The following is a 20698-nucleotide window of genomic DNA, read 5'->3' as shown; positions in this document are numbered from 1 at the left end:
TGTTTGACAGAAAACCTCGCTTTAGCTGCATGCAAATTCAAATTCAAACACTGTATTTAGGTGTTTTATGGAATGATGAGCAGTCAAGTGCGTACGTCTCAATTAGTGTGAAAAGATCCCTCCCATAATGGGAGGAGAGAGCGGGTGTGTGCATAAAGGCGATGGGCTGTCAAGTCGGAAACCCGCAATCTTCCATCCAAAAAAAGGAAAGAAAATTATTTACGTCATGTTTGTTTATATCGTCAGCTCACATTTAGTTTCTAACCTTTTCTGCTTAACCTCTTTTCTTACACTGATTTAATTTTGTCTATCTCTGCAGCCCCCACATCCTCCGTCTTTCCCCTCCATCCTCCCTACTGTCCTTCACTTATCGTTCTTTAAAAGTCATCTCAGGTTAGCTGGAATGTCACATCGCTCAAGTGTGCCCTCTGGGGCAGCCCCTGTTATTTTAAGGGGTCATGTACATTTATCCAAGCAATGAATAAAGAAGCACCCCAAGGCTGGAAAAAAGAGGCCTGAGTCGAGACATGGCTGAAAGGACAAAAACAACATTGACTTTAGAGGAGTGGGATTAAACAAGGGACCCCTTTTTAGAGATCAAAGGTCAAAGATGGGTGCAACCTGTCATTATGTGGCCTTTGGCCTGGCTCAACGGACCTCGGTCTCTTGGCCATCCACCCAAGAAATGGCGATTTACAGTGATTTTTCAAAGAGAGGAAATCTGTCAGAGAGCCTTCAGTAACACGTCCCAACTTCCAGCCTTTTACGTGTGAGTGGGAATGTTACCACCACGAAAAACCTCTGCAGCAGCATCCACACCATCAGCGAACACCAAAAAACGCCACTGAAACTCAGACTAATGAAATTCTTTTAGGGTCAGCAGTTCCTTAAGGTGGTGTCACAGCTACTCACTCGTACGGGGAAAATCTGGAGAGACAGCTTGAAAACAGTCAGCTCTGAATACATGCCACACCGACGGGTTGTTTTCATCAGCAATTTGAACCTGATCAAATTATTTTGACAGCCAGCAATCAATTGCACAAAGTTGCATCATCTACAGTATGTAAACATTTTAATTAACTCAGATGTATGCCCGTGCATCCTCCGAGAAAAGCAAGCAAGAGAAAGTGCAGCTTCTCTGACCATTAGCTGCTGCCTGGAATGCTTGCAGTGGGTGTAGTGCTCATTAAGCAGTGATATAAAGCACAATCTCATAATGACTTAAGATCTGTTGTCTGGTAAGCACTAACAAAACGATTGATTCGTAAGCAGAGGAAGAGATGAAGCCAGGAGGAAAGGGAGAAAATTATAATGAGAGTGTGAGAGAGGGAGGGAAGGAGGGAGAGGCATTTAGTTGGCAGACAGTTTCCTGATTCAGCCAGGCTGGAGAGCAGGGGTAGCTGTCTTCTTCCATGTACCTCATCTATCACTGCCTATTTCTAGGAGACTCACCCGTTTCCTCCACCACACACACAGATGGAAGGGAGTGAGAATTCAATCTTTCCTTGCCTCACAGTCATCTGCAGAAATGCATTTGTTCACCCTTTGCGGCAGGGCCCCAAAACCTGCCAATAATCGTCCACCAGGGTGGGAAAAAAAATCACTGCAGGTAACCGAGCTTTCTTCGTGTGATCTATTTCCAATCTGTAAAGTCCCACAGGTAGATTAGTGGACAAGTAGAAATGGGCTTTAAGGGGTAAAGGTGGTCTTTGACGCTCGGGGATCCAGTGGCACCTGAAGAAAACATACAAAAATACACCAGTCAGGAGCACATACACACTTTTATCACATTCATAGTAAACAATTTCTGTCATTTTTCCTTCTTCTCTTTTAGCCCAGAAAAATGGACGTCAAGCTAAACGGCTCAAATGGGGAAAAAGGTAAAATTTTGGTTCCTGTGAAAGTGGAGACACAAAATTAAAAGAGCCAAAGAGATGAGCCTATTAGAGAAGAAGAGTGGAAAGGAAAATTACTTCTACACACCAGTACCACTACATCAGTGTATCTTCAATATTTGAAATGTGGATCACTGTACCAGATCCACAGCCTCCAGAGGAACTCTGCCAAGAGATCAAGAGTAAGAGGAGACGGGGGTTACATAGAAAAATGATTTAATATGCTGAGAGTAAGAGATAATTTACAGTCAGTATAGTTTGATTAACTTTGGAAAAGTAATTGGAGGTTGATTGTTTTACAGAAATGTTACAATGTATGTGTCAACAATTATTAATAATAATGATTATTAATAATAATGTTAGAGGCTGATGATAGACACATAGTTTATGATGTTTTTTTTAATACTGAAGCACCAGAGAGGCTGATGAAGGTGATAGAATAATAAGTGTCATAGATGTCCTAGTGAAGAATGGGTTATAGCCAGATTTGGACATGTTGTGAACTGAATTTACACGCTGTTAATTTACATGTGTTGTCAGATTAATGAAGATGCTCTCAGAATTTGCTGTGCACTTTTGTTCTTGCATGTGTTTTCTTAAGTCACAGTAATAGGGCCACTGTAGTTATTCACTAGTAGTGTGTGCAACAGAGGGGACCAGGACAGTAAAGTGGCTGGAGAATCAAAACGATGAAATGAAAAACTTTAAAATGTGTCACTGGGATAGTTCAACATTTTGGCAAATTGGCCCTTTGCCATAATCCCCATAGTTTTAGAAGGGGGTTTGTTACCTTTAATTGTCAGTGCAAGCTATTTTTAGAACGGCGGAGCAGAGCCGCGAGCTGCTCAGAGCTACGCTACGGAGGCTCATGGGATTTCTTGGTTCCCCTCATCAAACTCATCAAATACACAATCCAACAACTCCAAAACGCGCTTGTGGACAAGTTGTGACCTGCACATTCACCACGCTATGAGATAATAACGGAACGTTAAGAGACTGAGTTGCTTTCGAGGTAAATTCATGCAAAACCACTGATGCTTGTTTTCCGACAAGGAGTCTCTGCTTTTGCCTCGAAAACAACTCCATCTCGTAATGTTCCGTTATTATCTAATAGTGTGGTGAATGTGCAGGTCACAACTTGTCCACAAGAGTGTTTTGGAGTTGTTGGATTGTGTATTTGATGAGTTTGATGAGAATTACAATTAAAGGTAACGAACCTACTCCTAAAACTATAGGGGTTATGGCAATGGGCCAATTTGCCAAAATGTTGAACTATCCCTTTAAGATAAAATGTGGATCACAGCCACTTTAATTCACTATGGGAAGAAATTAGTGTCAGTTTATTTATTGATGGAATAAATCCCAGTTAACATTTAGGACAATGTGCACCTGCATTGAAAAGCCATGAGCACACAGTGTAATGAAACCCAATGTGTTACTATTAATAATGAGAAACTAGAGCTGTTTACTGATACTTGCTCACATGTCAGACTGTGTTTGAACTGATGTCCTACCACTGGTGACATTTGGAAAACTTCATCCCCCAATAAACTGTTCTGACTCTGAGATTTCATTTTGTATTTTAATTCGTGTTTGTAAACCAGTGTTTACACAGGTTTCTAATGTTGGTGCAAGCTGTCGCACAGACATCTGCTGCACGTGGAAATGTTGGCCGACTTTTCCGAAATCAACGGGCCTCAACTTCTCCACGCTGAATGTCTCTCATCAACACGTCTACATCAGGTCAGAGCGAGGCTACTACGATGATGATCAGAGCGGAGATCCAACTCTTTAAAAAAAAAACACACAACTATCTCCCTCTGGTGAAAGCCCACGCAAGTTTGCTGACGTCCAGACTCTTCTCTTTCCTCTCCGTCTCTTGCCGCTCTTTCTTATTCATTTGCATAATCCCTGTGACACTCCGATTAATAACCGCTGTGTGATTTGCATATCTATGCCTGAAATTGAGGACAGACATTCACACAGTAAATACGGTCCAGCGAGAAACAAACTGTCGAATGTGGTTTTCATGGGACAAGAGATCTCCAGGGAGAGGGATGAACGTGGAATATTCTTAGGGTTAAATCACACTCAAACAACCATACACACACACACACACACACACACACACACACACACACACACACACACACACACACACACACACACACACACACACACACACACACACAGACCCACATATGCTTACAGAGTACTTTCTAACTCCTCTCCAATCCTTTTCTTAAACCCTTGGCCCCAGCCAAACACAGAAGGGCTGGGAAAATGGAGACCTTACTACTGCAGCAGTTCCTGCTACTAACAGTTGTTTAAGAAGATACAACCCCCCCACAAAACATGGCCAAGGCAGTGCTCTGGTTCAACCGTGTATTGGACAGTGAAGGCAGATTACGTGTCAGGGGCTTGTGTTTGCTTCAACAGTGCCCCCCAGTGGGGAAAAAGAAGGCCTTCCCATGGTTTCTGCTTGATTTACTCATCAGATCGTTGCAGTAGGCTACAGTAATATCAACAAGTTAAATGTCCATGGAAATTCTTCTCATCGACAGATTGTAGACATGTGTAAGACCACAAAGGCAAAAAGTGAACAACATTTTTTTTTCATAATGGATACATGTGCAAATGAAACATTCATCATCTTTACCTGAGTGATTTAGTCACTAAAAGGACAAAAAGCTGCACTTCTGCCTGTTTTCTCAAATCAAACCTCTGTTAAAAATGATTGTCTGACTTCTAGCATCATCAAAAAGCAGCTGTTTACATATTATATGATCGAATAATCAGTATTTCATTTATAATCTAAAAATATAGACATTTTTAACAAGTTTTTCAATATATCAAAATGTCAATAATAATCCTTAATGGTAAAGAATTTACAGCAGGTATTAAAGGATTTGTTTTGAGAAGGGAAAACTTTTTTGATTTTGTTGACCATCAAAAAGGTTAAAAGTGAATTTCCTCCTCCCGTGTGGTCCTCGTTCATTTGTGCTGGGTGACTGACTTGTACACACACCTTCACATGCATACAAATCCCCGCTGCCTCTAGGAGACCAAAGGCTGGAAATGACAAGCCTGCAATGAGGTAATGACATTTCCTCCTGCGTAACATGGCCAAAGGCCTTTCCCTCTCTCTCTCTCTCTCTCTCTCAGACGACGACAAGGCGCTGATATCTGGCCAGCTCCAGTGACAAGCCCCGCTCTAATCGGCAGGTACAGCTTTCACTGCAGCTCAGGACCCAACCACAGAGTAGGAGCTAAATAATTGAACAGGTGCAATATGTTGAGGCAGGGTGGGTGGGTGGGGGAAGTTCGGGCGTGGGTGAGGTGGGGAGGAGAAGGACTCATCCAAAATATCTGCAGTGTCCTCTGTTTGGGGTAAAAGTCATCAAACATGGTTACCTCACTTTTTTTTTTTTAGACAATTCCCGTGTTATAACAAATGCACCACATTGTCTCCAGCTCTCTCAGGGGGACTGGGGCCGGTGCGAAGGCCCATGTGCGTGTCCAAGTCAGTGCCATTTCCCGCTGAGCTACCCAGCTGGATGTGTTAATCCCTCAGCTCCACCATACTATTATCTTACATTACACTTCTACACGCACACCTCTACTTCTCTGCTCTGCTAGCAAATGTTTTTCACCTCTATTCATTATAAGAAAGAAACCTCTTCTTCTGCAGCAGCATTGCAACAGCAGTGGTTGGTATTTGAACCCTTAGCCTCCTGATACATAGTCAATAGCATTACCCAATGAGATATCCAGGAGGATATGTTAATTGCACACAGTGACAGGGTGATAGCTCCTTCATGTCAGTGTTCAGAGAGGAAGAGAGATAATCATGTGTCTGTTGGATTAGCTCTGTCTGAACAACGTGTGACTCCAGATGTTCAGGTTGTGGGTTCGACCCTTGTTTTTCCACCTTTTAATACAGTCTTGCATTTAGTCTTTGTGTTTATTTTTCTTCTATTTTTTTTAGAACCAAGACAGAATCTATCAGTATTTCATTCTACCTCTCATTGGCAGTGGTTGTCCCACATTGTCCCACATAAAAACGGACTTTGTCCCACATTTGTTTGTTAGGAATCTGGTCACCGTATCCACCATCACCACACACTCCACACACGCCACAACAGGTGATCTATTTACAGTAACGTTTTCTATTTCTTTTCTTGTGCTTTTGTGCTTTGCTTTCTGCTCCCAGGTTTTCCATCAAGTGTCCGGGTTGCCATGGCAACAAATTGGGATGTCATGCAGGCATTTCACCCCTGTCTTGGCTCATGTGAACGAGAACTTCACGGCCATACCAATTCCTGATTTCACGGAGAGGTTTTCAGCGGTGGGAAGTGAGTAGGTGTGTGTGTGTGTGTGTGTGTGTGTGTGTGTGTGTGTGTGTGTGTGTGTGTGTGTGTGTGTGTGTGTGTGTGTGTGTGTGTGTGTGTGTGTGTGTGTGTGTGTGTGTGTGTGTGTGTGTGTGTGGGACAGGTTGACTGACCTTGAGAGACTGTCCGTGTGCAGGGTTTGGAGGAGAGAGGGAGGAATGGATTCAGTGAGCGAAGATGCTGTGAAGCAGATATCCGCTCTCAGAGCCACACATGGCGAGTGCCACAGCTGCAGTCGGCTGAAACCGACGTGGCCTCTGTGTGAGAGCAAGGCGCTGCCCTCTGACACAAACAGCAACACTCCCGTGTACAGCTACAGGTATCGGTGCAGACGCAGAGCTAGTTAAAGATGACGTCTCCAGGAAACTGAGAGAAGAAACATCAAAAGTTAAGACAAAAATAGTTGCTAGATGCAAATAAAACTGCACTTGTAGCCTCTGACAAAATGTCAAATTTCTGGTTAAACAGCCACAGCCTCACCTTTAATGGTAGAGTCTGGAGTTTTGTTCGTTGCCCCTCGCGCCCCTCCTCTCGGGCTCAACGGTGTAGCCTCCTGCCCCTGCCAGCAGCGGTTGTCAAGACCGCAAAGGAAAGGAAATACAGTCCGAGAGAAGCGCTGGAGCCCTGCGCTGATAGCCGGCCGTCACCAACAACGGGAGCCTCCGTGCTATGTTGTTATGCCGTTGTGGTGAGCTGGGAAGACGGTGTTAGCGGCGGATGCTAACCTCTACTGCTAGCCGAAGTTAGCATCGAGCTAGCTCACCACAACAGGCCTCATACTTGTTACCAGTCGAGGCTTTAGTTGTCGGTTACGGTCGGGAATCGGTCCGCAGTTCCAGCGCTTCACTCAGACTATATTTCTTTTTCCTTCACCTGAGCTCCGTCATTGGCTGGAGAGAAAACACAGACTCTCTCGCTCTCCACCCAGAAACGTCCACGTGCACAACAAAACAAAAGCAAAAGACCAAAATACAGACAGGGGGAGGGGGCGCTGCAGACACAGTCACCACCACACAGGACTAGAAGCCCATAGTTCCTCGTGCTGTAAACTGACCTTTACTGCTCTTGGCAATAAAACAGTTCTGATTCATAGGTGATGATGATTAAGACAGATTTCATTTCTAAGTCTAATGTTTATTTTTAGGCACAAAACTCCAGACCCAACCTTTAAAGTTGAGCTGTTATATTGAAATATCAGTTTTATTGATTTTAATTTGACCTTATTTGACATTTGTCAGTTTTTGAGTTATGCCCAAAATCCTCACCTCCGAGTGACTGTCTGAACCAAATTTGAAGAAAGAAAATCCTCAGATATCACGTTCATAAGAGTGGGAATTGAAACTACATTGTCGTTTAATGGAAGTCTTCACTGTTTCACTATGACGAGAGAAAAGCCTTTCATCCTGTTGATTATCTTCTCCACGGGTTCATGTTGATGAAAGCATTTCTCATCTTCAAAATGTTCTTCTTCTTTTATAAACAGGTGGAGAAGAGAAACCTGCTGCATGTGACGAATCATAACCCCCACCCACCCAAAAACAAAAACGCTAATGGTGATCAGGCTTTAGAGAAAACAAAAGAAAGATGATACGATACGAGAGACAATACTGTATGAGCAATTTTTGACTCTGTGGAAACAATCAGTAGAAATGTTCACCATTGTACTGATAAAAACGAAAAATTGGTGTTGCAAATGAGTATTAATGTTGTTATTAGGACACAGATTTTGATCATTCCATTTATTTTCAGTTTTTGGGGAAATAGTTGGAATAAAGTCTAGATTTCCACATCCAGCCTCACAAACATTTTCACTGGGACTAGAAAAAATAAAACAAATCTGTGTGTGTGGAAGTCTTCTGTGGCATCTCTCACTCCCAAAAGTTTGACAGTGTCAATCAATCAAATTGGGCGTTATGGCAGCATAATGTGCACTTTCTCTCAAGAATGCCCGTCAAAGGAAGCATTGTGGTGGAAACCTCCTCTGGACCCACAAAGGTGTCACAGTAAGCAGGGGTTGTCAGAGGCTTGTCACTGCTGGGTGGTTTGAAAGCATGAAAAATATCCTCTCTTGGGAAAGAAGGAGGAGGCGCAGTGAGGAGAGAGGGAGCGTGTCGCCGTATATATGTGTGTGTGTGTGCCTTAACTCACTTTAAGCCTGTTGCATCAACCCTTGTCAATCCTCCAGACAATAGGTCTCCATCCACACGTGCGACGGTTTCTCACCTTCAGGGGTGACAGATATATTATTCAGCTTGACAAGCTGTGCCACAGGGAGATCAAAATCTTTGCCTAATTGAATGCTGACACTTTAGGTTCACTCACACTCGCAGCTATATGCAGAATGATTATTTGACTGGATGGGATTATTATGGGGTGAAGATTCCATCAAAAAGTAATTCTGGCAGTCTCGGGGTCAGATTCAACGTTGCTTATATCTGACAGAAAAGCACCTTTGGCACAGCTGACAGCCACGTCTTAAAGGTAATATCCACCTGACAGGAGACTTGGTGCGGGTCCAGGCTCGGGATTTTTTTTTTTTTTTTTTTTTTTTTTTTAAAGCTGCGTTAGGTAAATTCACATTTGGGCAGCGTAAGTGACAGTGACTGATGATCACTTCTACTTTTTGGACATTTAAAAGACTTAATCACACAGAAAATCGTGCAACATTAAGGCAATGCAATATAATGTTGGCAAACTGTCACACACATCTTTTTGTAGTGGATTTCACAAAACAGGTTCAGCAACTGGTGTGAATTCAAACTACACAGGTTTGGATCTAGTCTTAAAAGTTATTATTATTATTATTATTTTTCCCAGTTTTTTTCAGTATTGTTACTATCGAATACCCAGTTTTTGTTAGTTGATAGGATTTGTTTTCCTATGTGTCATTGGATGTGCTGCTGTGTTTACTTACTGGGTCCGTGCACTCGCGCAATGCAACAGCTCCACCAGCGAAATCCCATATATCCACCTTGTAATTACTGCTCGAAGGCAGATGTGAACAAAGGTTCCCATTTGGCAATTTCATGTTTACAGAACAATATAACGATATGACTGAATCACAGTCCCAGGCAGTCCAGCTAATACAACTACAAATAACGTATCTAATATCACAGTGTATGTACATTTAGACAGTGTATGGAGGTGTCTGGGTCTCGGTGAGTCAGGCTGTGATGCTCTGCCCTGTAGCACTTGCACTTTGTGACTTATGATGATGTGTTTTTGGCTTAAATTTTTTAGTTTTCATCCCTTGCAGATTTAATTTGTATCAATTATTTGTTATCACAAACAGCCTTTCTACGACTGCTCCCCTGACGGCAACTAGAGCTCTGGCTTTTTGGCCTCATATAAAATGTTTTAACCTACTCTACTTCCCTACACAGGTTCACTTCAAGCCTTGGGCCATAAAATTGGCTTGTCACTATGTCCTCCAATTCAATTTATTACCAAGAAGTGACAACTAATGGCACAGTGACATGGCATATGCTTATATCACCTTATCTTATATCAGAAGCAGTATGGTTTGTGGGGTTTGTTCACCAGACTGGATGACTCAAGAGCCAATAATGCAAATGTTATACAGAAATCTTGAAAATCTTGACAACAAAAAGGCTGAAAACAACATATGAGACGAATAATAGAGTCCGCACACCAGAAGCTCCTTGAAAATTTAATAAACATGACATTTCGGGCACCTGCCCTTCATCAGACAAGGTAGTATTACATTTTTTGGGATGTGCGTGCTATTTGTACCTGTTTTTGTGAAAACAACATCGCAACATAAACAGATTAAATAAATGAAAATAACATCAGATATCATATAATACATAAAGAGGAGTAATTATAACGAAGCAAATTAATGTACCATGTTCAACAGAGACCCTCCTCCTTGAGCCAAGCATGTGCTATTTTGGTGTGCTTCTTTTTCCGTGTCAGTTTTGATAAGAGGCCAGTGGAATAGATAATGCTTCTCAGGGGTCTCAGGGGGTCGGCTTGGCTCCTGTTAGAATTCATTTAGTCAGATAGCCTCTGTGGATTATCCCTGTTTTCAGAGGCCTGCATTTCTGACAGGTCATTATTGTACATCACACTGGGACCTACTGCAGAGAGCACCACGTAGCGAGCCCCGCCATGCATCCGCGACTCTGCACAGCAGCGTCTTATGTACACACACACACGCACACACACTATCAAACGCGCGGCCAGACAGGGGGTAAGAAATACCCGCTCGTCTGATGTGCCGGTAGTTCAGTGGTGGACCTGATAGATCTGCTGCCCCGGCTCTCCATGATCATTACTGCTGCTTTACAGAGCCGGGGCCAAGGAGAGGACTCACACTCACATGTAGGAGCTGCGAGCGACGAGCTGAATGCTTGATGGATGGACCCAAAGACTGCATTTAACTAATGGGAACTCTGTGTCAATATCAAAGGAGGAAGAAGGTGGGGGCTCAGGTTGACATCTCTGTCTTTCACACATGTACTCACACACCCACACCCACATACACACAGTCAGTACCTGGACTGTCTGTATATAAGCAGTTACGTCCTATTTTCGCCTTAGCAATAGGATTGCAGTGGTTCTTGGTAGATCGATCGTCCATCAAGATAATGCATATCCAACTTTCTCGCTGTGTTGGTCCAACCCAACAATACAGCCTTTCCAATGGGAGGGAAGTTTAAAGTTGGACTTAAATTTGAATAAGCTACAATGCTAGAGCAGGTATTGTGCAGATTTTCCCATTTTTCATTTCAAGACCGTTTTTTGACATGTTTGTGGAAACAGCCTCTGAGTGGCCTTTCACAGTTCTCCTGACTTATGAGAGCTGCCGCTGCGAGGAGACGTGCTGTCAGCCACTGACTGGAGAGTGTCATACAGCATCGCCTTTGAACGTTTACACCAGAAAATCTCTTCCACTTTTTTAACGAGCACACACAGCGGTGCCTATCATGACTGATTAAGTCATTTGCGACATTTAACATAAGGGGACTGTTGTGTTTGTGTGCCACTACGAGCGGTATTTAGCCTAGATTGCTAATATTAGAAGCTTGCTGCTTGCATTTATGTTATTTTAGCACAAGCTGAGTATTCGGCAGCTCCTTACACATGAAACAAAGTGAGGCTGCTAGCTGCCATTAGCTGTCACCGAAGTGATATCAGCGCTCAGTCACGCAGGATATGCACCAGTCGAAATCACGTCTGCTGGAAGGAAGTGGACGTTAGCGCTGAAATAATGGTGGAGGTGGACAGACAAAGCACAATACAACTGTGCAGGGCTGGGCACACTTTCTGTACATCGTGGCCCAATATTACATTTTGTTTTTAGGCGACATCTAGTGGCCGTGGTGATTGTGACAGGAGCAAAAGAGAAAGTAGAAAGCAGGATGGTTTGATCAATAAAACACTGGACTCTGTGCCAGAGATTTGGTTTTGATTCCCACATTTTTATGCAGGAGCCTTATACAAATGTAATCATGTCATCATTATAGTAACCACGACAACAGTTGGTCCAATGTTGAGGAGGCACTTATTTCTCACTACTATAATCAATGGCTGTAATGAAGCCATGACGGTTATTTTAGCAACCATGACTACCAAGATCTGTATTTCAGAAGACGGTCAGTCGTATCCATAGCATCAGAAGGTTGAAAAACTGCCTTATTTGGTTGTTTAGGATGGGTTGGAGGGGTGCCATGGTTACAAAAAGATAAGAAAAAAGTGGACAAGAGGAGATACACTTGTTATTCTGCAGGTACACATGTTCTTGTTCATCCAAATCTTTAATCATAAAGGCTGAGTTTATGAAACTTAATATGAAGAGGATAATATTTTAAAGAGGAGAGAAGGACATAGTTGAAGTATAAGATAATCCATGTTTGTAGATAAAGATAAATAGGCTACTGGATGAATCATTCAAAAGTAAAAAAAAAAAAAAAAACTTGTCTTGTAATAAAATAAAAACACTTAAGAACTTGAACTGAACTGATTTGGATTTCTCCAGTCTCTTCAATGATAACGTCTGATGATCACTTCAGCGTCAGCCTCTAAGAACATGAACAGTCTCACACATCAGTGAGAAACTAATTTCCTGTTTCATGAAATGCGCAGAATGCATGTTTACATTTCAGCGTGGCTAAAATAAATCACACTTATCCTTGGAGAGGCAGACAAGAGAGGCTCGCAATTCAGCCAACACGACTCCACTTGACCTCTCATAAACGGCCGTGACTGAGGCTTTGACTAAGACCTGAACTTGCGGTCTGACAGCTGAGTGGCATTCAGAGAATAAAGCCTCAAGAACAACAGCAGGCGGCTCATCACATCCCTGAACTCATGTGCAACCGGTCCTCACCACACAGTGTCTATATCCCCTAAATAATGACACAGCAAAAGAGCAGGATTTATGTGAAAAGCTCAATGGGAGCATGTGCACACAAGGGCCTTCAATCTTGCCCTGGCAGCATTAACAAATGACTAACTTCCATTAAGGAGCATTAGAAAAGAATCTCCAGAGCCGCACAGAGCTAATATTCACTGCTAATTAGTGAGTGTTGGCCGACTGTCTATCAAAACCGTGACAATAGAGCAGAATTACAGAGGGCTGCCATGGGAACGAGTGGGTATCTAGATGGGATTAATGTAAACAAGTGAGAAATTGTTGATGATGAGGTTCCTGTCTGCTCAGGGACCGTCCCCCCGACAGCGCAGTGCAGAGAATTAAACAGTGAGAAACTACATTGTCCCACCGCAAATTGCGTCACTGAGTACACATCCAGCGAAGGAGGCGCCTGTTGAATTTTGAAATGAGTCCACACAGAGCAACTCGCTCAGCAAGGTCACTGTTTCTGACCCTTCCTGGTAATTATTCTTGATACAAGGATTAATATCTAATTCAAGGCGTAGGTCCGGATGACTCTTTTGTTATTAACTTTGCTACAGTGGGGAAACCTTTCAGGATTATTTCAATTCAAAAGTGATTACAATTTCAGAAGTGATTACTTTTGACCCAGCAGCTGATTGCAAACTGTGCTGGTAGGTTTACTCACCACATTGATTTCCTTGCCAATATTGAGGGTAGAGCTCCCAAGACATATCACCCTGCTCTCCCTGCTATACTCTCTGTAAATCTTATTAGAGATGGAAGCTGATGGAAGCCGCTTCCCCGCACGATACCGAGAAGAGCACAAGGTTAAAAGAGGAGACAAGTTTGACTGAAGTTTAAAAGATGTAGTCTTCAACTTCAAGTTCTGCCAGAAGACGTCAATAACCCTCCACACATCGACTGTAAACAAGTATGACACCTTCTTTTGGTACCGTCTGTCCAATTATGGCGTGGAGTGGAGTGAATTTCACTAACTACCTACGGCAATTAAGGAGATCATGACAAAAAGTCTAGTGTTATTTCATTTTAACTGTATATTTGGTTGAGCTCCCTTCCTCAGGATTCACTTCTCCACATCCATCTTTTGAAGTCGACTTAAGGATATATAAAAAATGTTTCTTATGACAAGTTTCATGCTGCATCTGCTGGTTTGTATTCCTCAGACGTGGAGCTGTCTGCTACCTTGAGCGGTTCTATATTCACTTCTTTTTCCAACTTTCTTTCCCTTGTCCCACTTTATGTTTACCAAACAATATTGACAATGGAGCAGAATTACAGAGATACAGAATTACATCTCCATCTATACCCGCTCTGGGTCACAGGGGCACCCAAGTCTATCAACATTCGCTTGGAGGAAGGAAGAGAAAAACCTCTACGCAATTTACCAGTCCATCTCCGGCTTAATACAAAGACGGATGCAGTTTTACTGACAGTGTGGCCCATTTAGATGTCTCTTTGCCTTCTGGTGTCAGACAAACATGCTAACACAGAGAAAGGCCTCACAAACTGATGTCAGTGCTGACCATCGAGGTCTATCAAAAACAAAATCACATTATTATCAATTTATTCACCTGTCAAGTAGAATAACTTTGAAGGCCATTCATGTAGCAACAATTAAAGCAGAAGTAAGCGGAATGTTTGTGTTAATATAAGTCTTAAATAGTTATATCTTCCAACAGCAATCACTTAGATTGAGTGTTTGGTCTGAAACACGGGTCTGTCAGTCACTCTGCTCTGCTGTAAGCCGAGGAGAAAACTTTCCTTGTATCCTACAACCTTTATCCAATGAGGAGAGAAAACGGCATAAAGGGGCAGTCCTCTCTGTGTGTGCAGCCAAGGGATGCGCGTGAATGTGGTGACGTAGGGACGAGGGCGGGGACTGCTAACTCCATCGGCTGACAAGAAGTTAGCCAAAACGACCGGATCGCTTACTTCTGCTTTAATTTTCTGACTGGTTAGCAAAAACAATGCAACCATTGATTAAGTGAAACAGGTGCAACATCAAAAATTGTAAATTGATTAACACACTATCAATTAATAACACAGGCCTATTAAGCCTATGTTAGCTAGTCTGCATAAACCTACATCTTCTCACTAACTTTCCCTGAACAAAATAACAGGAACAAACACCACTGGGTTAACATTGAGCAGTTCAGGGCCTGGATTTTTTTTCTTCTTCTCAAAAGCCTGTGGAGAGCAGAGATGATAAGTGAATATTGGGTTTCAATTTGTCAAGTGGCCAGAAACACAACTGCAAACGAATGCTAATGTTGCTTTATGTCTGCTTTATGTGTGTGTCTGCAACTGTCTGCAAACAGTTGAGCCATAAAAACATCTCAGGCCCCTGATGTTCGGTGGCTGTGGCGTGTGCCAGTTTTCTCTGTTGTTTCTCTGCAGCTGCAACAGTAAATCCCAATTACTGTGGACCAGACTGCACTCCTACACATGCGTGTGCTCCACACACTATTCCAATAACTAAGCTTTTGCTTGTACTGCAACTACTACAATCCCCAAACAAGCCAAGGACAGCGTGCAAAATGTGCTGCACACACACACACACATGCACACACACCAACTGCTGAGTCAGCTCCCTGTTGGGTGTTAGCAAATGATACCAGCTCATGGTAGATGGATCGCCAGGCGGTGCCTCACTTCAGAGGCGAAGGCCAGCTTGGCCATATTAAAAGCACAACAGAGTCACCATGGCGCTCTTTGGCATGCTGCTCGGCCTCTGCGCGTTCGTCACATAGAGTCACCCGGGGAATACTTTCTACCTCTACTGATCACCGGCCTGCACCTCCTGGCCCTGAGAAATCAACACCCAGGATTTATAGATTTACCTTAGATTGGCTGTCCCACATTTGTACCCCCATAAATACTTTTACAGCTTTGCTAATGCCACTGTTGGGAATAAACAAGGTTACGGCGGACAAGATGAGGCTGAGATTTAGTTGGCATCTCGGACAGCACAGGCAGAGCAATGAGAAAGGAGGTGTAATGTCAGAAAAGGGAGGAAGCAGCTCTCGTTGGGGATGAGCACTTTATAGTCGAAGCAAAACAGGCTGTACCTTTACATACAGTTAGAGTTTTTACAGGTCTGTGCTCTGACTAACTTCAGAGGAGAATTGTTTTCTAAGAAACTAGTTTGTTTTCTCTCCTTCCATATGAACTAATCTATAAGGGCCTGAGCATTAAGTTAAATATGTAATTAGCATTAATAAATAAACTTCCTGGCTTAAATAAAACTGATGACATTGGTCACATTTCTTATCAAAGACATTATACGTTAATTATTCAAGCGCATTACTTCACTTCAGTTTTAAATGCTACTCATTTGGACAACTTCATGAAACTTGCAAGATTTAAAAGCATGAAATATGCATAGACAAGCCATCACTCTCTTCATAATGAATAAGCATACCTTGGAATTGACACATTTGCTCTCAGAAAGGACCTCTAGGACCGACAACCACATATATATGCAGCCTGGAGTTGACTAAGCACCGCATGTCATCCCACTGTTTGCTCCGTCAAAGTCAGCAAAAGCTCGCAGGTAAGTTTGGGCCAGACAGGAAGGAAATTCATTGAAGGACATTAATTGTTTATACTGGTCCCAGTTCAAACACAGGTCAACTCATCATTGTTTCAGAAAGAGCTCATGTATATTCCCTCCGCTAATTTGTCTCGACAGACAGCTTCTTTTCTTTCCGAGATGTAATTCAGTCTCTTTGAGTCTTAAATTTGACGAATTGCATGGATAACCACAATTAAGAAAACAGCAATAAAAGTCTCAGCAGGCCACCCAAGCAGCTGCAAAGCACTTACAGCTACATTGCTTAAAAAAACAGTAGGTTTAAACACATCAGTCACTTCAGATGAGCTGCAGCACTGAGGCTTGGATTTTGGTGAGATTGTGTTGATCTGTGACTCACACACCCTGATGATATGCATTGAACACAACACTACCTCTCAGTGACCTCTGTGGCTGCAGTCATTATCAATCTGCAGGAAACCCCCCACTCCACCCCCCCCTCCCTTCAGGACAAGTATTCATCATTTAAAGGTGAGCATTTACAACAGCTTTCTGTTTATTGATGTCAGACTGTGGCTGCAGGCCCACGGGGGTCAAGGGGATTTAAAGCATCTCAGGAAAATGCACCTTGATTACTTATCAGCCTTCAGTGTGCAGAACGAGACAATCTCCCCAGGAACAGGTGGGAGCTTATCTGACTCTGCTGATCTTTCTCCGCTCAGGAAACGTTCAGAGAGAGGGGTACAGGTAGAGGCAGAAGACAAGATTGGTTCAAATCTCACTGTGCTAAATATGAAACTACTGTACAGGTGGCAGCCCGTTGGTTTAACCCAGTGTAACCAGTAACCAGTAACTAGTGCAACACTCAAAACAGCCAGATGTGCACCACACATACACCACCCGTGCGATGGTGGTATAGTGGTGAGCATATCTGCCTTCTAAGCAGTTGACCCGGGTTTGATTCCCGGCCATCGCAGCTTATTCTTTTTAACCAGTTTCCTTTACGACCTTCTCATCTCATCAAGATGTGTAAATGCTTGATAATCCAAATCAACACAAAAAAGGTTTGTGTGTAGTTGTTGTGGCCGAGTGGTTAAGGCGATGGACTCGAAATCCATTGGGGTTTCCCCTCACAGGTTCGAATCCTGTCAACAACGAGGCTTCCCGCGGCCGCCTGAGCAAACAAAAGTGGTGGTTAGTGTAATGTAAAGACCCTCACATGAGTCCTCAGACTGACTTTTTACATCTTTGTCACTCTTCCACCACTGCTGTAAACTTCTCACTTGGCAGCCAGATATGCACCACATGTGCACCACCTGTGCGATGGTGGTATAGTGGTGAGCATAGCTGCCTTCCAAGCAGTTGACCCGGGTTCGATTCCCGGCCATCGCAGCTTGTTCTTTATAGCCAGTTTCCTTCCAGACCTTCTCATCTCATCAAGATGTGTAAATGCTTGATAAACAGGTTTGTGTGTAGTTGTTGTGGCCGAGTGGTTAAGGCGATGGACTTGAAATCCATTGGGGTTTCCCCTCACAGGTTCGAATCCTGTCAACAACGAGGCTTCCAACTGTTCTCTGAGCAAACAAAAGTGTTGGTTGACTTCTTGGTAACAACAGTGTAATGTGAAGACCCTCACATGAGCCTTCAGAACAACATCAGCTCCAACTTGCTTCTCTTTGTCTCTTCCACCACTGCTGTAAACTTCTCACTTGGCAGCCAGATGTGCACCACATGTGCACCACCTGTGCGATGGTGGTATAGTGGTGAGCATAGCTGCCTTCCAAGCAGTTGACCCGGGTTCGATTCCCGGCCATCGCAGCTTGTTCTTTATAGCCAGTTTCCTTCACGACCTTCTCATCTCATCAAGATGTGTAAATGCTTGATAATCCAGATCAACACAAAACAGGTTTGTGTGTAGTTGTTGTGGCCGAGTGGTTAAGGCGATGGACTTGAAATCCATTGGGGTTTCCCCTCACAGGTTCGAATCCTGTCAACAACGAAGTTTCCAGCTGTCCTATTAGCAAACAAAAGTGGTGGTTGACTTCTTGGTAACAACAGTCTAACGTGAAGACCCTCAGACTGATCTTTCAGAACAACATCAGCTCCAACTTAGTTCTCTTTTTATATCTTTGTCACTCTTCCACCACTGCTGTAAACTTCTCACTTGGCAGCCAGATGTGCACCAGATGTGCACCACCTGTGCGATGGTGGTATAGTGGTGAGCATAGCTGCCTTCCAAGCAGTTGACCCGGGTTCGATTCCCGATTCTTTATAGGCAGTTTCCTTCACGACCTTCTCATCTCATCAAGATGTGTAAATGCTTGATAATCCAGATCAACACAAAACAGGTTTGTGTGTAGTTGTTGTGGCCGAGTGGTTAAGGCGATGGACTCGAAATCCATTGGGGTTTCCCCTCACAGGTTCGAATCCTGTCAACAACGAGGCTTCCCGCGGCCGCCTGAGCAAACGAAAGTGTTGGTTGACAACAGTGTTGTAACAACAGTGTAACGTGAAGACCCTCAGACTGATGTTTCAGAACAACATCAGCTCCAACTTGGTTCCCTTTTTACATCTTTGTCACTCTTCCACCACTGCTGTAAACTTCTCACTTGGCAGCCAGATGTGCACCACCTGCGTGCCAGCTGTGCCGGGTTCGATTCCCAGCCATCGCAGCTTGTTCTTTATAGCCAGTTTCCTTCACGACCTTCTCAGCTCATCAAGATGTGTAAATGCTTGATAATCCATATCAACACAAAACAGGTTTGTGTGTAGTTGTTGTGGCCGAGTGATTAAGGCGATGGACTTGAAATCCATTGGGGTTTCCCCTCACAGGTTTGAATCCTGTAAACAACGAGGCTTCCAACTGTTCTCTTAGTAAACAAAAGTGGTGGTTGACTCCTTGCTAACAACAGTGTAATGTGAAGACCCTCACACGAGTCCTCAGACTGATGTTTCAGAACAACATCAGCTCAAACTTGGTTCCCTTTCTACATCTTTGTCACTCTTCCACCACTGCTGTAAACTTCTCACTTGGCAGCCAGATGTGCACCAGATGTGCACCACCTAGGCGATGGTGGTATAGTGGTGAGCATAGCTGCCTTCCAAGCAGTTGACCCGGGTTCGATTCCTGGCCATTGCAGCTTGTTCTTTATAGTCAGTTTCCTTCCAGACCTTCTCATCTCATCAAGATGTGTAAATGCTTGATAAACAGGTTTGTGTGTAGTTGTTGTGGCCGAGTGGTTAAGGCGATGGACTTGAAATCCATTGGGGTTTCCCCTCACAGGTTCGAATCCTGTCAACAACGAGGCTTCCAACTGTTCTCTGAGCAAACAAAAGTGTTGGTTGACTTCTTGGTAACAACAGTGTAATGTGAAGACCCTCACATGAGTCTTCAGAACAACATCAGCTCCAACTTGGTTCTCTTTGTCACTCTTCCACCACTGCTGTAAACTTCTCACTTGGCAGCCAGATGTGCACCACATGTGCACCACCTGTGCGATGGTGGTATAGTGGTGAGCATACAGTAGCTGCCTTCCAAGCAGTTGACCCGGGTTCGATTCCCGGCCATCGCAACTAGTTCTTTATAGGCAGTTTCCTTCACGACCTTCTCATCTCATCAAGATGTGTAAATGCTTGATAATCCAGATCAACACAAAACAGGTTTGTGTGTAGTTGTTGTGGCCGAGTGGTTAAGGCGATGGACTCGAAATCCATTGGGGTTTCCCCTCACAGGTTCGAATCCTGTCAACAACGAGGCTTCCCGCGGCCGCCTGAGCAAACGAAAGTGTTGGTTGACAACAGTGTTGTAACAACAGTGTAACGTGAAGACCCTCAGACTGATGTTTCAGAACAACATCAGCTCCAACTTGGTTCCCTTTTTACATCTTTGTCACTCTTCCACCACTGCTGTAAACTTCTCACTTGGCAGCCAGATGTGCACCACCTGCGTGCCAGCTGTGCGGTGGTGGTGAGCATAGCTGCCTTCCAAGCAGTTGACCCGGGTTCGATTCCCGGCCATCGCAACTAGTTCTTTATAGGCAGTTTCCGTCACGACCTTCTCATCTCATCAAGATGTGTAAATGCTTGATAATCCAGATCAACACAAAACAGGTTTGTGTGTAGTTGTTGTGGCCGAGTGGTTAAGGCGATGGACTTGAAATCCATTGGGGTTTCCCCTCACAGGTTCGAATCCTGTCAACAACGAGGCTTCCAACTGTTCTCTGAGCAAACAAAAGTGTTGGTTGACTTCTTGGTAACAACAGTGTAATGTGAAGACCCTCACATGAGTCTTCAGAACAACATCAGCTCCAACTTGGTTCTCTTTGTCACTCTTCCACCACTGCTGTAAACTTCTCACTTGGCAGCCAGATGTGCACCAGATGTGCACCACCTGTACGATGGTGGTATAGTGGTGAGCATAGCTGCCTTCCAAGCAGTTGACCCGGGTTTGATTCCCGGCCATCGCAGCTTGTTCTTTACAACCTTCCAGACCTTCTCA

The sequence above is a fragment of the Trachurus trachurus genome (assembly GCF_905171665.1).
Source record: "Trachurus trachurus genome assembly, chromosome: 20".
Lineage (NCBI taxonomy): Eukaryota > Metazoa > Chordata > Actinopteri > Carangiformes > Carangidae > Trachurus > Trachurus trachurus.
The sequence above is the reverse complement of the archived record's forward strand: the minus strand, read 5'-3'. Positions refer to the sequence as shown.